General features: G+C 38.6%; 1 pseudogene; it reads left to right on the top strand.

The window, feature by feature from the left end:
• LOC118627810 overlaps nt 1-21786 on the top strand; it is a 63567-nt pseudogene extending 41781 nt beyond the window's left edge.
• Nucleotides 21787-22468: the final 682 nt, after the last annotated feature.

Raw genomic sequence — 22468 nt, 5'->3', positions numbered from 1 at the left:
AATTTCTGCCTCCATCAGCACATGACCTTCAATCTCTCTGTGGTGTTCTCTTCCCTGTATGTGTTTATCTCTGTGTCTCTTCTTATAAGAATACCAGTTCATATTGGAATAAAGGCCCACCTTACTCCAGTATTGTCTTTTATTTTTTTATTTATCTTTATTGTTGTATGACAGATGTCCCACCTTTTTATTCCCCCACTGACTCCCTCCTCACCATTCCCCCCCCCCACCTGCCTTCACCACTCTTGTCTGTGCCCATTGGTTGTGCATACACACACATTTGTTCTTTGGTTTATCTCTTCCTGTCACCCTCCACCCTACCTTCTGAGGTCTGTCATTCTGTTCCCTGCTTCCATGTCTCTGGATCTATTTTGTTTGGCAGTTTATTTTGTTCATTAGATTCCACACATAAGTGAGATCATGTGATACTTATCTTTCTCTGATGGGCTTATTTCACTTAGCATAATGCTCTCCAGGTCCCTCCAAGTCGTCTCAAATGGTAATTTACATTTTAATTACATTTGCAAAGACCCTATTCCCAAGTAAGTTCACGTTCACAGGTAGCAGGACATAGAACTTTAACATAATTTTTTGGAGAACACAGTTTAACCCACATAAAGATTATTAACAATTCAGATCCTTCAGGTCCATCTGAGACCCACTGAATGACTCCCTGAGATATCTGGTGCAGTTTTCCATGCAACCATAAATTTCAGAATGCTGGTCTAGGAAAACAGTGAAGGGTTGGGATAAAAGTCGGTCTTGAGTAGGTATTTATTTAAAGGATAATTGGCTTAAGGTATTATCTCTGCCCACATTGCTGGATGTTTTCTATAAACTTTTTATTTTCCCTTCAATTTAGAAATTAATTATACATTTATTTTAATTCTACAAACATTTAGTGAACATCTATAGTGCTAAGTGATGGGGATACAGAAATAAATATAAACTCCTTCCCTCAGGAAGTTAATCATACCGAATACATAATATTACACATGTTATAACTAAAAACACCATGCCCAAGAATAGAGGACTGTTCCATTGCAAACCACTAGAATATTGGGAACACTTTTCTAGAAGTAAGTTAGACAACTCTTTCACAGAGTTTGTACTATATAGATTTTAGCTGTCAGAAAACCATGAGGCGATCATAAAGTGAATGGACTGTGCTGCTACCAAGGGCAAAATCTGATTGCAAATGGGTTATCTTTTAGGATCTACCAAGTGGAATCATCCAGTAAATGCAAACTGAATATTCATCATTGGTATCTTCATTATACAAACATCATCACACTGTACTTATATAGACACTTGTGACTAGACTCTCTTAGCATTTTTCTTAATTGACCAAATGCTCTCACTATCCCACTAGGTTGGCAGAATATTTTTTTGTCTGTGATCCAGGGGAATGACTGACACAGAGCAACATCAGCCTGGAAGCCAACAAGAGGAGTTCAAATCAGGTTAGCTTGGTGTTGCTAAGACTTCCTTTCACACAACCCAGACTTACAGAGCAAGAGGCAGTCAGATTATTAGCTAAAAACACTGTCACATTCAAACCCTGCAGAGATGTGGCTGCTTAAGAGCTGGTGAAGGTGATTTTGTGTGTTTACTTCTTCACAGTGCCATCCATGCACAACCAGGTGCTCGATAAAAGACCGATGGCTTTATTGGGTGAGTGAAGTCTGGCTTATAGCATTCTATAAATAAAGATAATGATTTATATCACATAAATTAACCAATATATAATCTGATTATTCAGTTGGTGACTAATCTATATTTACCTGGTTTACAATCATTTCAAAGCAATTTGTATGTACTTATTTTATTTTTTCTCACTCCTGCTCAGAGGGTGGGTGAGAGCAAACTTCCTAGGGAGCGCCATTCTTTAAAGGATTTTGATTCTGCCAAGGCCAGAGACAGAAAACTTCCCCTCAGGGTTTTGTGCACTTCTAACCTCTGGGTCATCACCTCTGTGGATGTTGCTGCTGTGATTCAAAAGAGACACCTCCTTTCTTGTTCTTTGGCTTTCAGGACCTTCCAGATCTCTAGTTTACAGCACTGTCAGACTTGCTGCCTGACGTAGATTGAAACACATATTTTATAGTACAGTGATACCTCGGTTCTCGAACATAATTCATTCCAGGAGGACGGTCGAGAACCGAATTGTTCGAGAACCGAAGCAATGACACCCAATAGGAAAGCGTGACTCCACAAAGCGTGACTCTCTCTCTGCACTCACACTGATGACGCAAGCAAGGCGCGCTGGGCCGAATGAACGCCATTCGGCTCAACTCGGCTCATCTCGGAAGTTCGAGTTCCAAATATTTGTTTAGATTCCGAGACAAAAGTTTCTCGAATCTCCATTTGGTCGAAAACCGAGGCGTTCGAGAACCGAGGTATCACTGTATTTATTATCCTGAAATGAAACTTCATTGATTTTTAAAAATCAATAATATGTCCTAGTTAAAAGAGAAGTAAAAGGACAAATAAAAGTAAATATAACTAAATATATTTCTTATAAAATAATATTATTTTTATATGCAAATGTGAGGGGATGACTACACTGTAAGATAGATGGATTTGCAAGAAGAACTGCTATGAATGAATCAGCTACTAATGCACTTTGATGCAAGTTTCTTGCATTGGTTACTCATATACTGTGAGTGGCATTGTCATCAGTGACACAATTTTCAAATGATGAAACACCCTTGGTAGAATTCCAAATAAAACAAAGTGTAGTCATCTTAGTTACATGGTAGTTGCATTCTTGGGTATTCAGCATATATTAAAATGCAACTGTGCAAAAAATATTATGGATTTATGCATAAGACAGAATTAAATTCTAAGCTTAGAAAAATATCAACATTTTTTTAACTTAAATGAATATTTAATAACACATTCAAAAGTCATAGAAATTGAACAAAAGTGGAAAATGGTGCAATTCCTTTTGTATGGGACTGTTTTAGGCCTTGCAGACTGTCTAGTACCCCTGGCCTCAATTCACTTTAGAACTCCTTAATAACTGTGATAATCAAAACATCTCCACAAATTTCCAGAACTGATCCCTTTGGGAACTATGTAGAGAAGCTAAAAAATTAAATTAGTCAAAAAGTAATAAACAGCAGAGAATTCTGGGAAAGCGGCAGTAGGAGCAGGATCATGCAACACAATGTAGGTAAAACTAGTTTATAAAAACAGAATGGGCCCTGGCCTGTTTGGCTCAGCGGTTAGAGCGTCGGCCTGCGGTCCGGAGAGACCCGGGTTAGGTTCCCGCTAAGGGCACGTACCTTGGTTGCAGTTTGTCCCCAGCTCTGGTTGGGTTGTGTGGGTGGCAACCACTCGATGTGTCGCTTTCACGTCGATGTTTCTCTCTCTCTCTCTCTCTCCCTCTCACTCTATCTGAACAAAATATCGAAAAATGTCCTCGGGTGAGGATAAAAAAAAAAACAAAAAAAAAACAAACAAACTAGAATGGGCCCTGGCCAGTTTAGCTCATTGGTTAGAGCGTTGACTTGCAGACCAGAGAGGCCTGAGTTCGGTTCCCGCTAAGGGCACGTATCTTGGTTGCAGTTTGTCCCTGGCCCCAGTTGGGGTCATGTGGGTGGCAGCCAGTCAATGTGTCTCGCTCACATTGATGTTTTTCTCTCCTCTCTACCCCCCGCTCTATCTGAAGATAAATGGAAACATGTTTTCCGGTGAGGATTAAAAAAATAAATAAAAAAAACCCAACTAGATTATAAAATCCGGAATAGGAAAATGGTGGCGAAGTGAATGGAGTGACACAGACCATCTCCCAAGATCAAACTGGATTTACAATGAAAATAAAGGCAAATCGTCAGGAAAGGGCAGCCAAAAGACATCTTGGAGGACCACTTAACCAGAAACACTCACTCAATCCTGGTAGGCTTGCGAGGACGCGAGAGGGGACCGAGAGCCCAGGGTCCGCAGCGGCCTGGGCAGGGGCCAGGGAACTCGGCTGGAAGTTACTGCTACTGCCTCCCTTCACACCCTGCATGGGCCCTGGGAACTCTGTAGCCTGCTAAACTCTCCGCTGGAGCCGCACAGACTCACGGGCCCCAGGGAACTCGGCGGGACCAGGGAACTCGGCGGGAAGTTACTCCTACCGCCTCCCTAGCCACCCTGCATGGGCCCTGGGAACTCTGTAGCCTGCTAAACTCTCCGCTGGAGCCGCACAGACTCACGGGCCCCAGGGAACTCGGCGGGACCAGGGAACTCGGCGGGAAGTTACTCCTACCGCCTCCCTAGCCACCCTGCACGGGCCCTGGGAACTCTGTAGCCTGCTAAGCTCTCGGCTGGAGCCGTACAGACTCCCGGAGACCAGGGGATTTGGCAGGATTCTGCTACCAAGGCTGAGTCCCCCAAACTCTGCGTGCTAAGCCCTGGGCAGATGACGCGTGGACTCGCGTGGACCAGGGGACTGTGCTAGATGCTACTGCCACCTCTGCAGTGTCCCGCTACCGCGGCTCAGTCCTGGGGCTTCTGCTGAGTGCAACCCCCTCAGCTGGTGCCTCCTCAGCCGCCCTTGGCTGGAAGCAGTGCCCTCGGGTTAAAAGTCTGAGGTGGCTCCAGGACGCAGAGTCCAGACAGAGGCAGAATTGGCAGCAGCCACTCACCTTGGGCTCCGGTAGAGGGAAGGCAGACTGGACTGGAACTGTGTGGGGACACTTGGGTTTTGGAGGGTGCTAAGAGCTTTCGCTGAGTGCAGCCATGCAGGACTGTGGTCATTTTACTTTTTCTCAGGGCCCTGGGGAGAGGTGGTGGTCCCTCCCTCAGAGATTCAACCCCACCAGGTGGCCACTGAAATGCTAATTGAGGCCCATTAACAAGGAACACCTGCCTCACTCTCAGGAAATCCTCATACACTGAGCACCTGAGGGAGTTTTCCAGGCAACTCAGAAACCAGGGGTCTGCAGGTGAACTCTACTAATAGCCTCCAGGCAAAAAAAAAAGCTAGAGGATAACTACCATTCCCTGGGTGTGCAACACTAACCAGAAAAGCTAAGACTTGACGGTGGTGTTTAAAGTGGGTCCTCTATGGTGCATCCAAACCCAGGAGAGGGAGCCACAAACAGCAGAAAACCAACACCCACTGGGAAAACTTGGCAGACTCCAAAGCCCACCATGATAGCCAAAATGGTGAGAAACAGAAACAAAAGCCAAATGAAAGAACAAGAGACCTCTACAGAAGATGAAATAAATGAGGTGCAGTTAAGCAAGTTAACAGAACTAGAATTTAGAGCCATGATGTTGCGGAAGCTCAACAGCATGTGTAAGGACATGAGCAACATGAGTAAAGATGTAGAAATGTTGAAAATAAACCAGCTGGAAATGAAAAACCAACAGGAAGAAATGAAGAATGACATATCAGAAATGAAAAACACACTGGAAGGTCTAAAAAGCAGAGTAAGGGAAGCTGAGGACCGGATCAGTGAATTAGAAGACAGGCTAGAAGAAATCAACCAATCAGAAAACCAAAAGGAAAAAACGATTAAAAAACAGGAAGAGAGCTTAAGAGAACTGTGGGACAACTGGAAACGGAATAATATTCGCATCATAGGAGTCCCTGAAGAAGAAGAAAGTAAGCGAGGGCTAGAGAATATATTCAAAGAAATAGTGACAGAAAACTTCCCTAATTTGGTGAAGGAAGAAGGCATTCAAGTTCAAGAAGCTCAGAGAGCCCCAAGTAAGAAGAACCCAAACAGGCCCACACCAAGACACATAGTAATCAAACTGCCAAAAATCAAAGACAAAGAGAGAATCCTAAAAGCAGCAAGAGATAAGCAACAGGTTACCTACAAAGGAAACCCCATAAGGCTTTCAGCTGATTTTTCACAAGAAACACTACAGGCTAGAAGGGAATGGCATGAAGTAATCAAGGTCATGAAAAACAAGGATCTGAATCCAAGACTACCCTACCCAGCAAGGCTATCATTCAAAATAGAAGGTCAAATAAAGAGCTTTTCAGACAAAAAAAAAGGCTAAGGGAATACATTAGCACCAAACCAGTACTGCAAGAAATGTTTAAAGGACTGCTGTAATTAGCACGAGAAATGGGAAGGAAAATATAACCACACTAAACAAAAATGGCAATAAATAAGTACATATCAATAACCACCTTAAATGTAAATGGACTGAATGCTCCCATAAAAAGACACAGAGTAGCTGATTGGATAAGAAAGCATGACTCATCTATATGTTGTACAAGAGAACCACCTCACAACAAAAAACTCACATAGATTGAAAGTGAAGGGATGGAAAAAAATCTTTCAAGTAAATGGAAAAGAAAAAAAAGCTGGGGTAGCAATACATATATCTGATAAAATAGACTTCAGATTGAAGGCCATAACTAGAGACAAAGAAGGCCACTATGTAATATTGAAAGGATCTATCCAACAGGAAGATATAACCTTGATAAACATATATGCACCCAATATAGGAGCACCAAAATATATTAAAAAACTATTGGAGGACTTCAAAGGAGAAATCGATAGCAATACAATCATAGCAGGGGACTTCAACAACCCGCTCACATCACTGGATAGATCCTCTAGACAAAATATTAGCAAGAAAACAGAGACTCTAAATGAAGCACTAGACCAAATGGATTTAATAGATATCTACAGAGAACTACACCCCAAAACTACAGAATTCACATTCTTCTCAAGTGCACATGGGACATTATCAAAGATAGACCACATGTTAGGGCACAAACTAAGTCTCTACAAGTTCAAGAAGATTGAAATTATATCAAGCATCTTCTCAGACCACAATGGTATGAAATTAGAAATCAATTGCAAGAAGAACATACAAAGACATTTGAACACATGGAAGCTAAATAGAATGTTATTATACAATGAATGGGTCACCGAGGAGATCAAGGAAGAAACCAAAAACTTCCTGGAAACCAATGAAAATGAAGACACAACAACACAAAATCTATGGCATGCAGCGAAAGCAGTTCTGAGAAGGAAGTTCATAGCATTACAGGCCAACCTCAAAAAACAAGAAAAATCTCTAATAGACTATATAACCTCACCACTTAAAGAACCAGAGAGCAAACAAAAAGGAAACCCCAGAGCAAGTAGAAGGAAGGAAATAGTAAAGATCAGAGAAGAAATAAATGACATAGACTCCATGAAAACTTTACTAGACTTAATAAATGAATTTGGCAAAGTAGCAGGATGCAAAATTACCATCAAGAAATTGATGGCATTCTTAGACACCAATGATGAACTCACAGAAAGAGAAACTAAGCAAACAATCCCATTTACCATTGCGGCAAAAAAATTAAGATACCTAAGAATAAACTTAACCAAAGAAATAAAGGACCTATTCGCAGAAAACTACAGGTCTTTGAAAAAAGAAATGGAGCAAGATATAAAAAAGTGGAAGCACATACCCTGTTCATGGATTGGGATAATAACATCATTAAAACGTCCATATTACCCAAAGCAATATATAGATTCAACGCAATCCCCATCAAAATACCAACAGCATACTTCACAGAATTAGAACAATTACTTCAAAAGCTCATATGGAACCAAAAAAGGCCTTGAATAGCCACAGCAATCTTGAAAAGGAAGAACAAGGTTGGAGGGATCACAATACCATATTTCAGGTTATACTACAAAGCCACTATAATCAAAACAGCCTGGTACTGGCACAAGAACAGGTATATGGACCAGTGGAACAGAATAGAGAACCCAGAAATGGACCCACTGTAATATGCTCAATTAATATTTGACAAAGGTGGCAAGAGTATACAGTGGAGTAAGGACAGCCTCTTTAATAAATGGTGCTGGGAAAATTGGACAGCTACTTGCAGAAAAATGAAACTAGACCATCAACTTACACCCTACACCAAAATAAACTCAAAATGGATAAAAGACTTAAATGTAACTCATGAATCCATAAAAATCCTAGAGGAGACTGTGGGCAACAAAATCTCAGACATCATACGCAGCAGAATTTTTACTGACACGTCACCTAAGGCAATAGAAACAAAGGAGAAAATGAACACATGGGACTACATCAAACTCAAAAGCTTCTGCACAGCGAAGGATACAGTCATCAAAACGGAAAGGCTACCCCCTGTATGGGAGAACATAATTGCCAATGATATATCAGATAAGGGGTTAATTTCCAATACATATAGAGTGCTCATACAACTCCACTAAAGGAAGACAAAGAATCCAATTAAAAAATGGGCAGAGGAACTAAATAGACACCTCTCCAAACAGGACATACAAATGGCTAAGAAACATATGAAGAAATGCTCATCATCACTAATCATCAGAGAGCTGCAAATCAAAACAACACTGAGGTATCACCTCACACCTGTCAGAATGGCCGCCATCAACATATCATCAAACAACAAGTGTGGGCGAGGGTGTGGAGAAAAGAGGACTCTAGTGCACTGCTGGTGGGAATGCAGACTGGTGCAGCCACTATGGAAAACAATATGGTGTCACCTCAAAAAATTAAAAATTGATCTTCCATTTGACCCAGTGATCCCACTTCTAGAAATGTACCCTAAGAAGCATAAAACACCAATAAGAAAGAATATATGAACCCCCATGTTCATAGCAGCACTATTTATAATCGCTAAGATCTGGAAACAGCCCAAGTGTCCAACAGTAGACGAATGGATCAAAAAGCTGTGGTACATATGCACAATGGAATACTATGCAGCGGTAAGAAAGAAAGATCTCTTATCCTTTGAGACTATATGGTGGGACCTTGTAAGTATCATCCTAAGTGAAACAAGGCAAACAGAGAAAGACAAATTTCATATGATCTCGCTTATTTGTGGAATATAATGAACATAACAGTTTGAGGAATGGGGTAGTCCCAGAGACGCGGAAGCGGGGTACAGACTGACAATCCCCTAAGGAGTGGGGAGGTGGGGGAGGGATGAACCACAGAACTTATACGCATGTATGCATGAACAGTGGACATGGACAACAATCTGGGGAAGGGGCAGGGAGGGGCAGGGCAGGGGGGAATCAGTGGGGAAAAAAGCAGAATCATCTGTAACAAAAATTAATCAATAAAAATAAATAAATAAATAAATAAATAAAAAACTAGAATGGGGAATGAGGATGAGAAGTAGAATAAGATTGCCCGTTGCTTTAGAGTTGTTGATTAAGAGCAAAGAGTTATTACTTCAAATCTGATTTTGGAAAAAAAAAATGAATGGAAAGAAAAAGGGGTTGCAACTCAGTTTCAGTGTATTTATGGCGGTGAATCAGTAGAAAAGAACCAAAAAAAAAGAAAGAGGAAGAAGGCTTAAGATGGTGAGTACAAATAAAATATTAGAATAAAAATAACCATTGGCTTTACCATGATTTAGCTCCACTGAGGATTTTTTAAATTATTATTATTAGTATTTTATTTTTATTTATTGTTGACAGTATTAGCCTGCATACCTAACCATCAGCAAGAAAAATGTGTTTGTTTTCAAATTTCTAATATGCTTCAAAATTAATAAAAACTGTTCCACTAAAAAACACCAAAAAGTAACAATTGGAACACATGCAAACTTTCCTAAATACCAAGTGTACACTTAAGGAAAAAAAAAAAAAATAGAATATCTAATGACAGTGTTGAGATAATACCATTGTAAATATATGAGAAAAGTAAATTTTGACCCATCTTTTATATCATTAAAAAGGAAAAATTCAGCCCTGGCTGGTTTGGTTCAGCAGTTGGAGTGTAGGCCCACGGACCAGAGTGTCCTGGGTTTGGTTCCCGCTAAGGGCACGTACCTCGGTTGCAGTTTGTCCTCGGCCCCGACTGGGGTTGTGCGGGTGGCAACCAGTCGATGTGTCTCTTTCACGTCGATGTTTCTCTCTCCCTCCAGCTCTATCTGAAGATAAAAATGCAGTATGTCCTCCAGTGAGAATTTTAAAAAAAGCAAAAAAAAAGGAAAAATTCCAAAAAGACTTGACATTTAACACAAAAAATAGAATTTGTAAAAGTACTAGAAGTAAACATGAATTAATTCTTTTATTATCCAGAGATAGGGTAAACCTTTCTACCATAATTCAAAATCTAGTAGTAATAAGAGAAGAAAGAGACAAATTTAATTACATCAAAAATTTAATATAGCCAAAAAGAAACCCACAAAAAAACAGACAAACAAAAATCCAAAATCACTGTAAAGAAAGAAAACAGACAAATAACAAACTGGGGAAAATATAATTGTATAACATAAACAAAAGCTTTAACTCTTTAATATAAAAAAGTTGTAAATATAGAGAAAAATTTTAATATTAAAAACAGTTTTTATAAATAGAGAGAAGAAAGGTTGGCAACTCTATAGAAAAAAAAAACTAGACTAGAGAAATGAATGAAGTTCAAAGAAATATATCTTAACTTCTCTTAAGGAGATAAAGATGATCAACCTTACCCATCATAAGATACCATTTATCACCTATTAGACTAGTTAGTGTTTAAAAGTTAGACAGCATAGCGCTGGCCAGTTTGGCTCAGTGGTTAGAGCATCGGCCTGCGGTCCGGAGAGACCCGGGTTCGGTTCCCGCTAAGGGCACGTACCTCGGTTGCAGTTTGTCCCCGACCCTGGTTGGGTTGTGTGGGTGGCAGCCACTCGATGTGTCCCTTTCACGTCGATGTTCCTCTCTCTCCCTCCCTCTCTACCTGAACAAAGAATGGGAAAATGTCCTCGGGTGAGGATGATAAAAAAATAAAAATAAAATAAAAGTTAGACAGCATAACAATTTGGCATGGATGTAACAAAATAGACACTTCATATATTGTAGTGAGAAGGAAAGATTCTTACAAAAACCTTTTGAAGGGGTATTTGTCAATACCAAAAAAATAACTAATGCACTTACCTTTTATCCCAGCAACCAAACTTCTGAGATTTTATTCTGAAGATATAATGGACAAATAGGAAAAGACGCATGACCAAAACTAGTCATTGCAGAATGATCTGTAATAGCAAGAGACTGGAAACAGCAGAAATGTCTATAAGGGGGGAGTAGACAAATAAACTATAACAATCCACCTTAAGGAGTTCTATGAAATTGGAAAAGCACTAGAAAAATCTATTACTGTGCAACATTTTCCAGAACATATGGTTGTGTGGGAAAAAGACAGGAAATACTTGCATAGAACGTTTAATCTGGTGAAAGAGGGACTATAAATGTGTTTTATTAAAAAAAAAAAAAAAAAGAAGGGATAAATTATGAAAAGGAGGTTTCTTATAAAGAAAAAGGAAATAGAGTGGATGGGACAGGTTGGTATTTTAATACTGTGTATTATAGATTTGACTTTGGAACCATAAGTATGTTATGCATAATTATGAAATAAACTAATTTAAAAAATCAATCTCTAAAAATTTAAAGTAAATATGCACATAATTGGTATTTAACTATACAGAGAACTATTCTAAGTGACCTTGAAGCACAATTATTTGCATGTATTTCCTAGTGGGATATGACTTAAAGGACAATAATTACAGAAAAAAGTAACCAAAGTGTTTATAGTAATTATATTTTTGATGGTAGTGTTGGTATTATTATTCTGAGGTTGGTACTGGTATATTGTAGAATAAAACAAATGAGTACTATTTCACTTTTCATATTCCCCATGCTTTAATAATTGGAATTCTTTGTGCAGATGAAGGAGATATAAATGTAAGGTATAAGAAATTAAGTCAAATCTCTGTAATCCTCAATTTAGTCAGAAGTATAAAGGTGAATTCATGATTTATTGTAATTTTCACATAAATATAATTTTTAAAAAATAGTTCTGGTTACTGAAAAGACCTAGAAACAATGGTTAACTTCCAGATTATTGTGTTAAAATACTATTTCTCAGTACAAGAAACCAAGGCTTCCTGGAGAGCTGACTTATTCCAGGTTTGGGGCAGAAAAGTACAAGATAAGCTTGGAACACCTTGTCATTATCAGAAAGCAAGAAAACTGTCAAAGACTATAAAATAATGTCAGAAGGAAGAGACTTAAATAGGCTCCTACTGGCTCAAGAAAGGATGATTTGAGCATGAATAAGGTAAGAACTACAAATTATTGAAACATCAACTATGGTTAAATCCATACGTTCATAAAGATATTTAAAAAAAATCTCATTGATCACTGTTGGGAAATATTAATGAATCAAATCATTTTGAAATCTGGCAAATCAAGCACAAAACAAAACAAACAACCACCTCCCTCCCCCAAAATGTATGCTACCATTTCTATGAGAACTAATCCATCATATGAATGAAAAGTTGATGAATAATTTATCTTTATAGAAGTTTTCAGCTCATAAGAAAAAAGGGATCACAAAATTATAATAGTACCATTTGCAACCTCTACTCAATTAATGGATCTAGCCATTGATCATTAATGGTTACTAATAAAACAGTCAAGCATTATTTGTTCCCTAGAGGGAGAACAAAGCATAATGTATGAAATAGCCTTCCAAAAAAAAAAAAATCAAATCTGAATTTGATCACATCTCTACATCTAACCAACAATTTAAGAAATATAAAGGAGAGGGACGCATGTTAAACAACTTGATGGAATGCAATCAGCAAAATACAAAATATGGAAAGTTCCTATAGGGCAAAATGAGTGATTTCTTCACAATAAATTGCAAGAAAAATAAAGAGTTATAAGGAGAATCCATAAGTTAAAAGAGACTTAGAAGACAGATCACCAATCTCTGTGCAGCTTATTTAAATATGTATCCAAGAAACAACAGCTGCAATAAAAACAAGCAAAAAAATTAAGCATTGACATTTATAAGATGATGAGAAATTTGAGCACTGATGCTTTGGTATTATTAGAAATTAGTGTTATATTTTAGATGTAATAATGGTATTGTGGTTTTATATTTTTAAATACATTATGCTTTAGAAATTTACATTGAATAACTGAAATGGTATGATGTCTAGAGTTTGCTTAAAAATGATGCAGGAATGGGGTAGTGAGTAAGTACAGAGATGAAACCAGATAGGGCCATATATATTGGTAATTTTGGGGGCTGGATTAAGGCTTCACAAATTTCAGTATATTATTCTTTTTACTTCTATGTACATTTAAAGTGTTCTACAGTACCATAATACAAAAATATTTCAAAGTATGTATTTTTTTGTAAAACACAAATATTTATAAAGGTAGGTGAAATTGCTAGCACTCTAGCTAGATAGGCATGGCAAAAAACGTTTCTGAATTTTATTGCCCTTACCTGGATCCCATTCTGTATCCATTTTCTTCCCAGATCCCTTTCTCCTTTTCCCCTGGCCAATAATACAATTTTTTTTTCTCTGTAATGTCTACCTTGCTTTCCCCCTACTTTTCTCTTTCTTCTACACTGGTCTTTCCTTTTTTTCTCTATTATACTCTCTTTTCTCCTGATCTCTTGAACAACTGGCCATGACGTTGAACTGAAAAATGTTTTTCTTCTTAAATTGGTGAAAACAATAGATTAAAGTTGTATGTTCTTGACTTTGTTCGAAAAATAGTTGAATTAAATGATTTCCCCTTGGGAAATTTGCAGCTTCTTTACTCAACCCCTCTAGTGTAGTGGTTCTCAACCTTCCTAATGCCGTGACCTTTTAATACAGTTCCTCATGTTGTATGTGGGCGTATCTGCATGTGGGTGGACGTGCCTGGAGATGGATAGAGGAGCCGTGTCTCAGTTGCTAAGACCATCGGAAATATGTTTTCCGATGGTGTTAAGCAACCCCTGTGAAAGGGTCCTTCGATTCCCACAGGGGTTGTGACCCACAGGTTGAGAACCACTGCTCTAGTGGAAATGTTGACATTGAAACGCAAGCACTATTACAGTCTCTCTGTCTAAAGCAGCTGAGATGAGGCTGCAGGGGTATTGAACCTTTCCCCCTGTACTGCACTTGAGTGAGATCTCACAGCAGCTGTCTTGGATGTGCAGAGCTCTGCCCAGAGCATCCACCGGGAAAGAGTTTCTCTGTGAGCTGGTGTGGGATGTGTTTCTGATGCCTCGCTGTCAGCAACCTGTTTGATCATTGCCGATAAACAGCCAAACCATGGAGAAGGTTCCCTCTTTTTCTTCTTTATGTTTACTCATGTGAAGTCAGTTGAAAGCTGCCCTTGATCAAAGGCTGCTGGCACAAGACTACAGAACTTCCATTATTTATTATTTATAGAGCATCACAAATGTTACACAGCAGTTTGCAAAATATGAAATACCAGAGAGAAATCCACGCTGTGAGGAGGTGACAATGTAAATGAAATGGAAACAACACCATAAATAACAGTAAAACCCTTGAGAGGTAGAAATATGGGTTCTCCTTTACTTTGGGGAAGTCTGGGCAGAAGTAGATCGCAAGGGGGATGTGCCTAGAGAAACGCAATGACAGAAAGCAATAAATATGTACTCCAGACACAATGTATAATTAAATGTTCAGCTGATCTATAAATCAATGTGAATGAGAACGAGATATTTCTCATTAAATTATCAAAGGTTTAAAAACTGATACTATATAAAGGTGCTGGAATAATGTCATCATCATTCATTTCTGGAGGTATTGTAAATTGATAGAACACTTTAGGAAAGCAATTTAGTATTATGTATATGCTGGGATTCTTATGTAAGACTTTAATTCTTTTGTGGTATTTATAACCTTAACATATTTCAGAAGACAGTTCATTTCAGTATAATTCAGCTTTTATGTATGACACAGCAGTGAACTTCCTATATTCCTATTATAAAGTGTATTTTTCTCTGTATAATGTGATAACTTTCAGAAAAGTATCCTAGTTATTTGAGTTTTTATTGACTCCAAGTTTTTTTTTAGTTTCTTTTTGTTACAGATGTTTCTCCTTTTTCCCCCATTGACACCCTCCTCCTCATCCCCCTACACTGAGTGCCCAGCTTTGTTGTCCATGTCAATTAGTTATGCATACATGCATATAAGTTCTGTGGTTTATCTCTTTCCTCCCTCCCACACCCTCTTCTGAGGATTGTCAGCCTGTACCCTACTCCCACATCTGAGTCTACCCTGTTCCTCAGACCGTTATGTTCATTGTATTCCACAAATAAGTGAGATCATGTGATATTTGTCTTTCTCTGCTTGGCTTGTTTCACTTAGGATAATACTTTCCAGGTCGCTCCATGTTCTCTCAAAGGATAAGAGATCTTTCTTTCGTACAGCTGCATAGAACTTCATTGTGTATATATACCACCACTTTTTTATCCATTCGTCTACTAATGGACACTTGGGCTGTTTCCAGATCATAGCTATTGTAAATAGAGCTGCTATGAACATGGGGGTACATATATTCTTTCTGATTGGTGTTTCAGGCTTCTTAGGGTATATTCCCAGAAGTGGGATCACTGGGTCAAATGGAAGTTCAATTTTTAATTTTTTGAGATAACAAAATAGTGTTTTCTATAGTATCTGCACCAGTCTGCATTCCCACCAGCAGTGTATTAGCAGTTTCGCCACACCCTTGCCAACACTTGTTTAATGATTTGTTGATGGCGGCCATTCTGACAGGTGTGAAGTGATACCTCATTTTTGTTTAAATTTGCATCTCTGTGATGATTAATGATGTTGAGCATTTCTTCATATGTCTCTTGGTCATTTGTATGTCCTGTACGGAGAGGTGTCTATTCAGCTCCTCTGTCCACATTTTTTAATTGGGTTCCTTGTCTTCCTTTTGTTAAGTTGTATGAGTACTCTATATATGTTGAAAATTAACCTCTCATCTGATGTATCATTGGCAATGATGCTCTCCCATACAGTGGGTTCCCTTTCCATTTTGATGGTTGTTTCTTTTGCTGTGCAGAAGCTTTTTAGTTTGATGTAGTCCCATGTGTTCATTTTTTCCTTTGTTTCTGTTGCCTTAGGTGATGTATCAGTGAAAATTTTGCTGCGTATGATGTCTGAAATTTTGTTGCCTGCATTTTCTTCTAGGATTTTTATGGATTCACGAGTCACATTTAAGTCTTTTATCCATTTTGAGTTTATCAGGATTGCTGTGGCTATTCAGGGTCTTTATTGGTTCCATAGGAACTTTTGAAGTATTTGTTCTAGTTCTGTGAAATATGTCATTGGTATTTTGATGGGTATTTTATTTAATCTATAAATTGCTTTGGATAATATGGACATTTTAATGATGTTAGTTCTTCCAATCCATGAACAAGGTATGTGCTTCCACTTTTTTATATCTTCCTCTATTTCTTTTTTCAATGTCCTGTAGTTTTCTGCAAATAGGTCCTTTACTTCTTTTACTATGTTTATTCCTAGATATTCTATTTGTTTGTTGCGATGGTAAATGCGACTGTTTTTTTAGCTTTTCTTTCTGTGAATTCATTATTGGTGTATGAGAATGCCGTCAATTTCTTGACACTAATTGTGTATCCTGCTACTTTGCCTAATTAATTTATTAAGTTTAGTAGATTTCTGATGGAGTCTTTCGGAAGTGGGTCTTTGTGAGGTGGGTCTCTTGTAAACAACATACATGTGAGTCATGCTTTCTTATCCAATTAGCTACTCTGTCATTGTCGGGTTTTTGATGTTTAATATCATGTCATCTGCGAATCATGATAGTTTCGCTTCCTCCTTTTCAATTTGGATCCGTTTTATTTTTTCTTCATGTCTGATTGCTGTGGCCAAGGCTTCCAGTACTATGTTAAATAAGAGTGGCGAAAGTGGCTATACCTGTCTTGTTCCTGTTTATAAGGGAAATGATTTTAGTGTTTGTCCATTGAGTATGATGTTGGCTGTAGGTCTTTCATATATGGCCTTTATTATGTCAAGATATGATCCCTCTATTCTCAGATTGCTGAGCATTTTTATCAGAAATGGATGCTGGATTTTGTCGAAGGCTTTTTCAGCATCTATTGATATGATCATGTGGTTTTTATTCTTCACTTTACTTATGTGGTGTATCACAGTTATTGATTTGTGAATATTGTACCAGCCTTGCATCCCTGGGATGAATCCCACTTGGTCATGGTGAATAATTATTTTGATGTATTGCTGGATTTGATTTGCTAGTCTTTTGTTCAGGATTTTGGCATCTATGTTCATCAGGTATATTGACCTGTAGTGGTTTTTTTTTTTTTTGTAGTGTCTTTATCTGGTTTTGGAATTAGAATTATGCTGGCCTCATAAAACGAGTTTGGAAGTCTTTCTTCTTCTTGAATTTTTTTTGCAATAGTTTGAGGAAAATAGGTGCTAGTTCTTCTTTGAATGTTCAGAAAAACTCCTCCGTGAAGCCGCCCAGGCCTGGGCTTTTGTTTGCTGGGAGAATCTTGATTACATCTTCAATTTCTTTAGTTGTTATTGGTATCTTAAATTTTTCTATCTCTTCCCGGTACAGTTTTAGGAGACTATGTTTTTCTAGAAATTTGTTTTTTTTTGCTTAGATTGTCTAATTTGTTGGCATATAATTGTTCATAGTATTTGTTAATGATGCTTTGTATTTCTGTGATGTCAGTTGTTATCTCTCCTCTTTCATTTCTTACTTTGTGTATTTGGGTTTACTCTCTTTGTTTCTTGTTGAATCTAGCTGACGGTCCTTCAATCTTGTTTATCTTTTCGAAAAACCAGCTCTTTGTTTCATTGATTTTTTTGAATTGTTTTTTTTTTGTTCTCTATGTCGTTTATTTCTGCTCTGATCTTTACTATTTCCTTCCTTCTACTTGCTCTGGTTTTTTTTGTTTGTTTGTTTGCTTTCAAGTTCTTTAAGTTGGGAGGTTAGATAGTCAATTAGAAATTTTTCTTGTTTCTTGAGGTAGGCCTGTAGTGCTATGAACTTCCCTCTCAGAACTGCTTTCGCTGCATCCCATAGATTTTTGTGTTGTTGTGTGTTCATTTTCATTGGTTTCCAGGAAGTTTTAAATTTCTTCCTGATCTCCTTGGTAACCCATTCATTGTTTAATAATATCCTATTTAGCCTGCATGTGTTCAAATGTCTTTGCATGTTCTTATTGCAATTGATTTTTATTTCCATGCCATTTTGATCTGAGAAGATGCTGGATATGATTTGAGTTTTCTAGAACTTGTAGAGACTTAGTTTGTGTCCTAATATGTGGTCTATCTTTGAGAATGTTCCATGTGCACTTGAGATGAATTCTGTAGTTTTGGGGTGTAATTCTCTGTGGATATCTATTAAATCCATTTGGTCTAGTGCTTTATTTAGAGTCTGTGTTTCCTTGTTAATTTTTTGTCTAGAGGATCTATCCAGTGATGTCAGCAGGGTGTTGAAGTCCCCTGCTATGACTGGATTGCTGTCGATTTTTCCTTTGAAGTCCTCCAGAAGATTTTTAATATATATTGGTGCTCCTATATTGGGTGCATATATGCTTATCAAGGTTATATCTTCCTGTTGGATTGATCCTCTTGATATGATGTAGTGCCTTCTTTGTCTCTAGTTATGGCCTTCATTTTGTAATCTATTTTATCAGGTATGAGTATTGCTACTCCAGCTTTTTTTTCTTTTTGTTTGCTTGAAAAATTTTCTTTCATTCCTTCACTTTCAACCTATGTGAGTCTTTTGTTGTGAGGTGTGTCTCTTGTAAACAACATACATGTGAATCATGCTTTCTTATCCAATCAGCTACTCTGTTTCTTTTTATTGGAGCATTCAAACCATTTACATTTAAGGTGATTATTGATATGTATTTATTTATTGCCATTTTTGTTTAGTGTGGTTGTATTGTTCTTCCTATTTCTTCTTCTAATTACAGCAGTCCTTTTAGCATATTTTCAAGTGCTGGTTTGATGTTAATATATTTCCTTAGCCTTTTTGTTGTTGTTGTTGGTGTTTTTTTTTTTTTTTTTGGTCTGGAAAGCTCTTTATTTGACCTTCAATTTTGAATGATAGCCTTGCTGGATAGAGTAGTCCTGGATTCAGATCCTTGTTTTTCATGACCTTGATTACTTTATGCCATTTCCTTCTGGCCTGTAATGTTTCTGTTGAGAAGTCAGCTCATAATCTTATGGGGGTTCCTTTGTAGGTAACCTTTTTCTTATCTCTTGCTGCCTTTGGTATTCTCTCATTGTCTTTAATTTTTGGCATTTTAATAACTATGTGTGTTGGTGTGGGCCTGTTTGGGTTCTTCTTACTTAGGGCTGTCAGTGCTTCTTGACCTTGTATACCTTCTTCCTTCATCAAATTAGGGAAATTTTCTGTCAGTATTTCTTCAAATATATTCTCTAACCCTTGCTTATTTTTTTTTTCTGGACCTTCTATGATGTGAACGTTGTTGTGTTTCATGTTGTCCCACAGTTCTCTTAAACTGTCTTCTTGTTTTTTTAATTTTTTTTTTTTTTTTGGTTTTCTGAGTGGGTGATTTTTTTCTACCCTGTCTTCTAATTCACTGATGTTGTCTTCAGCCTCCTCTACTCTGCTGGTTATTCCTTCCAATGTGTTCTTTATTTCTGGTATGTCAGTCTTCATTTCTTCTTGGTGGTTTTTCATTTCCAATTGATTGATTTTTAATGTTTTTATATCATTACTCATGGTGTTGATATACTTACTCATGCTGTTGAGCTTCCTTAAGATCATGGCTCTGCATTCTATGTCTGATAACTTGCTTAACTGCATTTTATTTATCTCATCTTCAGTAGAGGTCTCTTGTTCTTTTATTTAGGCTTTGTTTCTTTGTTTCACTATTTTGGCTATCTCTGTGGGTTTTGGAACCTGCCAAATTTTCCCTGTGGGTGTTAGTGTTCTGCTGTTTGTGGCTCCCTCTACTGGGTTTGGATTAGTGTGGGATGGCCCACATTAAACACCACTGTTAAGTCTCACTTTCCTGGGTAGATTTGCAAGTCCAGGAAAGGTTCAGTTATCCTCTGGCTTTTTGCCTGGAGGCTATTAGTCTCAGTTACTTGAAGAGCCTTTGGTTCTCTGATCAATGAAAAACTCACTCAGGTGTTCAGCTAAGAGGATTTCCCGAGGATGGGGCAGATGCTGGTTATTGAGCCTCATTTGCATTTCTTTGGCCCAGCTTGGTAGAGTTGAATCTACAAGGGAGGGACTGCTGCTTCTCCCCACAGCTCCAGGAAGGAGCAAGATGGCCATCATCCTGTGTGGCCGCAACTCAGCAAATACACTGAGCGCCCTCCAAATCTTGAGGGTCCCCACACAGCTCCAGTTCAGTCCATGTTCCCTCTGATGGAGCCCACGGTGAGTGGCTGTAGCTAATGTAGTGCTCTGTCCCAGCCCTCTGTGTTGTGGAGCCAGCTTGAGATTTTACCCCGAGGGCACTGCTCACAGCTAAGACCATTGCTGTCCATGGGCTCACAGACCCTCCTCATGCCTCTGCAGACCTACCAGGCTTGATTCAATGTCCCTGGTTATATGGTCCTCTCAAGCTGCTTTTCTGTTGCTTTTTCTAACTATTTGTCTTTATTTTAGTTGTAATTCCAGTTTGGTCCTGGGAGATGGTCTGTGTAGCTTCCATTTATTCTACCAGCATTTTGGAATCTCACTCCAAGTTTTTTTTGGTAACACCCAGTATCTCCCAGTAATATAAAGAAGCATGGAAATAAAACCAAAATATGGAAAATAACCTATATAGATGAATATATTCATAACTATTTATAGTATAAAAATAGAAATAACCTAACTGGTATCAAGTGGGATATTCAGTCATTATGACACATTTACTTTAAAAGTATTTTATAATCCTTAAATAATGCTATGGAGGTTATATAGTACTGTGAAAAGTACTTGGAGTATAATATTAACAGATAAAAGCAAAATCCAAAATTAAGTGTCTAATGTTACTATAACCAAATAAAAAATATGTCAGAGGAAAAAGACAGAAGCTACTAGTGGTGGTCACAGGAGAAAAAAAGGTAGGTTACAGGTAATTCACTTTTGTTGATCCATCGTCTAGTATTTTTAACATGCTAGCAAATGTGATTGTTGCTACTATACTTTTGAAATAGAAGAAATGTAAGGGACCGAATGGAAGTTCTGTGCCATCTTCTATGTAAATCTCCTGTGTTCCTTCCCCAGCAGGAACTTAAGAGCTCTGTCAGATGGGCCTAGAGACACTTCTGGCAGTAATCTCCCTGTGGCCGCCCAAGGAGAACCCCAAGTTCAGTTCAAACTTGTATTGGTTGGTGACGAGGGGACTGGGAAAGCTGCATTCATGAACCGTCACCTGGCCGGGGACCTGGAGAAGAAGTATGGGGCCGCCCTGGGTGTCGAGGTCCGTCCCGTCGTGTTGCACAGACAGAGGGCCTACGTTTGCCCTGTGGGAGGCAGCAGGTGGGAGAGGCTCCTGGGCGAGGCCTCTGTTACCATGTTTGATGTAATTCCAGAGCGACTGACAAGGTTGAGCTCACTGGCGTAGATCTGGTACGAGTGTGAGAACATCCCCATTGTGCTGTGTGGCAACAAAGTGGATACTAAGGAAGAGAAGTTAAGGCAAAAGCAATTGTCTTCCACCGAAAGAAGAATCTTCAGGACTATGCCTTTTCTGCGGAGAGTACCTGCAACTTGCAAAGCCTCCTCTGGCTGGCCAGAAAACTTGTTTGGAGGCCCTGACTCGGATTTGACGCCAAGCCTGCTCTTGCCCCCAGAGGTGGTCGTGGACCCCGCTTTGGCAGGGCAGCGTGAGCATGATCCAGAGGTTGCTCAGACCACCTCTGTCCCCGGTGAGGATGACGTCCTGGGACAGAGGGAAGCTGGAGCCCAGCGTCAGTTTTCCAGGCCCTGTCCTGGGATGCCGGCGCTGCAGCGTGTTTGCCACGTTATTACACAGCTGAGCGGTACCGGTGCTTGATCTTTGGGGTGCTGGAGATGAATGGCTTCGGAGTGAGTGTGGCCGTGAATACCTTTCCTTTTTGGACCTGCATATCTAGCTGTTTGGGAAGGCAGTGGCACCCTTACTGAGCTTCAACTATGTGCTGCCGTCTCATCACAGTCTTCAGTGGAAACCTGCTTGTTATGTTGTTCCTATTCTTTTCAGTGTAGAATCAGAGTAAAGTTGTATTTCAAATATAAAAAAGAAAAGAACATTAATAAATTTTTAAAAACGGGCTGAAGAACGAGGCTTTCTGGACACTTGTGCCTGGAAAGACGGTTTACAGAACCTGAGGGAGCTGACTTGTCTAGGAAAGGAATTGGATTTTTCCTGTACTATATTTACCTAAAAATTTGTAGCAGAAATGAAAAACATGTCATTTCCATAATAGCTATGTTAAGATTTTCTATGTGGTAACCACATAATTAAAAATCAATAGTACCAAAAAGCCCCTATATAAAGAGGTTTTGTGTTTAGTGATACAACCAATGACAGAAATAAGAAGGAGAAGGAAGCAGTTTAATGAAACTTGAAGAAAATAGTCAGAAACAATGAAGATTAAATATGTATGTAGTGAAGCTTAGCTCTAACATATTCCTCTTAAGCTCCCAGGGGCTTGAAGAGGTATTGCTCAGACTCTGAATGGCTAATCAATACTGGT

The sequence above is a fragment of the Molossus molossus genome, unplaced genomic scaffold (genome assembly GCF_014108415.1).
Source record: "Molossus molossus isolate mMolMol1 unplaced genomic scaffold, mMolMol1.p scaffold_m16_p_13, whole genome shotgun sequence".
In the NCBI taxonomy this organism is placed as follows: domain Eukaryota; kingdom Metazoa; phylum Chordata; class Mammalia; order Chiroptera; family Molossidae; genus Molossus; species Molossus molossus.
This window is presented reverse-complemented; position numbering and strand designations above follow the sequence as displayed.